Below are 3,531 nucleotides of genomic sequence, written 5' to 3' on the forward strand. Positions count from 1 at the left end.
TCCAAAGATATAAGAAAGAATGCTCAAAATTGTTTGCAGAACTCCACATTTCCTCTGCCTTTTACACAGAGCTGTTGTTTTCTAAGCAGCTCCCTTTTTTTGGTTGGTTGTGAAGCATTTTGATGATAATTGTTCTCTAGCCTTTCTTATTTCTCAAATTAACTTCTTTCTTATCCCTGCTTTTTCTGAATTTTTTCCTGCTCTGTTCATCCTCCTGAATTTCAAGATGTGACTGTTTGGATAGCCTTCAATATACCACTTCCGATTTCTCTTTGATATCATAGACTCTGTTTGTAGCTCTGTTTGTACTATCTCCATTTTCAAAGTGTGGTTTAATTGCCTTTTCTTTTTCTTGTTTCTTACCTCCTTTTTGAGATAAACCCTACAAGAAGTGATAACAATTCTTGCAGTAGGAGAATGGAAGGGTAAGGAGTGCAGAGAGCAGAATCCTTGAGAAGAGGAAACAGAGGTGGGAAACTGGCAGCACAGGAGAGATGTAGACTCCTCAATGAGAGGGAAGGTGATGCTTAGTTAAGGGAAGGACCTAGGACTTGCCTAGTTCAGGAAATTTTCAGTACAAAGCCTGTGTGTCCATCTTCTGCTCTTGTGTGCTGGAGGGGATGTGCGTATTGCATATGTAGGTGGTCCATGAGACAGATCTGCTGGGAAGCAGAGTTCTTAAGCAGTTAGTGAGTGTAAAGGCTATGGGTTTCACTTTTCCAAAAGAGTGGCAGTGGAGAGTTGGAACCTGGGAAGTGTGCTGAAGAAGGGAGAGCAGTAGACACTGCTGGAGTCCGTTTGGACTGAGGCAGTCGAGAAGCAGGCCAGTTAGCCTGAAGGCACCTGCAGCTGAGCTACCTCATGCACATCAAGCCCGAGTATATCCGTCCACACCACCATCTCATCTCTGGCATAGAAATAACCTGGTTGTGTTGGACTGCAGAAACTGTAGCCTGCTGAATGTCCAGCTCTGGCAGATGTACTGGCTTCTGTGAAATAAGTATATTGCTGTAGGCTGAGACTGCTCAGCAGAGTTTTGTGTTGCTACTGCCAGGTCGAGAATACAATACCTGTTACGGAAAATGTTCTCAGGACAAAATGTTATTTCCAGGCACCTGCTGCTCTTACGAAGTATTTATACAAATGGGTATTTATTATATGTAGTTAGTTAAAAGGCTGCATCTGATGTAGTTTAGTCTAATTGCAAGTGCTAGAATGTTTTATTCTTCTGATCCCTCCCCCTCAGAGGTATCCTAATAAAATCTGGAGTGACTTTTAGTTAGTATGCTCTGCTGTGCTAGACTGCCTGCAAAATACTAGCTTCTCGAGGAACATACTTAGCTGTGGGCAGCACTTGATAATTTATCTAAGCTATACTACAGTAAAACTTTGCTTTTCTCCTTTCAGGTCTTGGGCTAGATTCAGATAAACTTCCCAGTCAGTTGAGTTTCTCTGACTGGCCTGAAATGAAGAAAAAATTTGCATCCATATTTGCACAGAAGACACAAGCTGAATGGTGCACCATATTTGATGGTACTGATGCCTGTGTGACCCCTGTTTTATCCTTTGATGATGTTGCCTCACATCAGCATAACAAACAAAGTCGTTCTTTTATCAAAAATGATCAAGAAGAGATAAGTCCTAGACCTGCACCTCTTCTGTCAAGGACCCCTGCTGTTCCATCATTTAAAAGAGATCCTTTTATAGGAGAACACACAGAAGAGATACTTCTAGAATATGGATTTACTAAGCAAGAGATTGCTAAACTTTATTCTGATAAAGTAATAGAATTCAATAAACCAAAAGCTAATTTATAATCTCTAACTATGCAGATCAGGCAAATTTCAGGCTGATACAGTAAGTTTTTATGCATTAAAATTGAATTATATGACAAATGTTTGCTTGATACTGCTTTTAAATAATTTTTTAAAAATTATTGCAGTTTTAAATTTAAAGTTGAAGACAATGGGAGTTATGTAATTGTGTACTTGGATGATCTGCAGTCTAGAATGATATCAAAATTGTGTTCTGAAGATCTACACAGTTTGCTTAGTAAGCAGCTGTAAATCATCAAAGTGTTTCTTTAAATATTGTATCCTGTGAAATGTTTGTTTCTTTTAATTTTTAGTTACACTGTTGCTTTGTAATATATATTGCAATTACACAAAGGCAATACTTTTCATAAAATATGGTTATATTCTTCCTAAACAAGTGTTTGTTGTTTACTCATAGATTAGAAGGGATTTTTTTTCTCTATTTTATCATAATAATTCATTTCCCATATCCTGCAAAAACAATGATCGGAATAATGTGTTTTTCTTATGTGCTGCTGTAGAGTTATTATCATAAATTAATTCTATTTAACAGCTTGACTGCATTTTCTTAATGCAGTCTCCCAATTATATTACATTTGGAATTTCACTTTTGCCTAGAAAATCACTTCAGAACAAAATATATTATTTTAAAATAGCTGCCAAGTATTAATTCTTTCCTCTGTTTTTGGAAAAATGGTAGGCAACTTAGCTGCACAGGTTTTAAACAATTGTTATTCCATGGTGATTTTAATTTCCTTCAAAATTAAACTGTCATTTGAAATGGTCTCCTTCCAGGCAAAAGAATACACTTTTAAAAAGAATTAGTTATATCGCCTTAATACAGTTTTCTTTACTCTGACATGTCAGAAATTATGATGGGAGGAACCGGGTTTTTTAGATGATTTTGTCAGTGTTTACCTTGCTGAAGATTAGTTTGTTGCTTATAAAGACTTCGAAAGATGAGATACACTTTAGCTGATTCTACATGTGTCATGCCAAAAATGTCAGCATTGTTACTATAAAAAAACCTTTTACATTCTGTCACATAAACACCTGCCTGGAAGCAAGAATTACCTAGTAGGTCCTGACAAATTAGACAAGCAATCAGCAAAAGCGTCTTAAGTTTCCAGCTGATAATCACTCTAATGTAAATTACTGAATATTATACACCTTTACAGTAAGATTTGCCTAGTCCCAGATGGATCTGATTGTGTTGGAGAACAATAAACCTTGTAAAATGTTTGTCCAGTGCACCTAAGTTTTGACCCCAAAATCACTAAAGTCAATTAAAATACTTAAAAACTCATGTTAAGTTCAACATAGGTTGGATCAGCTGTGTCACTCAGGTGGCTAACCTGAAAGGTACAGTTTTGGTATGTCACTACAGATTTCTTTTAAGGCCTTCTCTTGGCAGGTAAGACTGTTAAAGAAACGCCTAAGTGATCCTGATATCCTTTGTTTTTTTCAGAAACAGAGAAAATAATCAGTTGTATTGAGGGTGGCACACAGCAGATACAAAAAAATACTTGCCAGTTGCTGTTTGACAGACTTCTGTCAAGTTTTTTATCTGCCACTAACACTCTACGGCAATAGGCAGGATCACTTATCTTCATGAAGTGTATTGAAACTATTTTCTGGATACATATTAATAGATTTATTCCCCCTGTGTCACCATTGAAGACTGGGCTGGCACTTACAGCAGGTGGCAGATGCTCTC

General features: G+C 37.1%; 1 pseudogene; it reads left to right on the forward strand.

The window, feature by feature from the left end:
* The first annotated feature begins 1,394 nt into the window (after positions 1-1,394).
* LOC104159416 lies at positions 1,395-1,817 on the forward strand (annotated as a pseudogene).
* The last annotated feature ends 1,714 nt before the right edge of the window (positions 1,818-3,531 follow it).

Source organism: Cariama cristata, unplaced genomic scaffold (assembly GCF_000690535.1).
Source record: "Cariama cristata isolate BGI_N322 unplaced genomic scaffold, ASM69053v1 Scaffold8343, whole genome shotgun sequence".
In the NCBI taxonomy this organism is placed as follows: domain Eukaryota; kingdom Metazoa; phylum Chordata; class Aves; order Cariamiformes; family Cariamidae; genus Cariama; species Cariama cristata.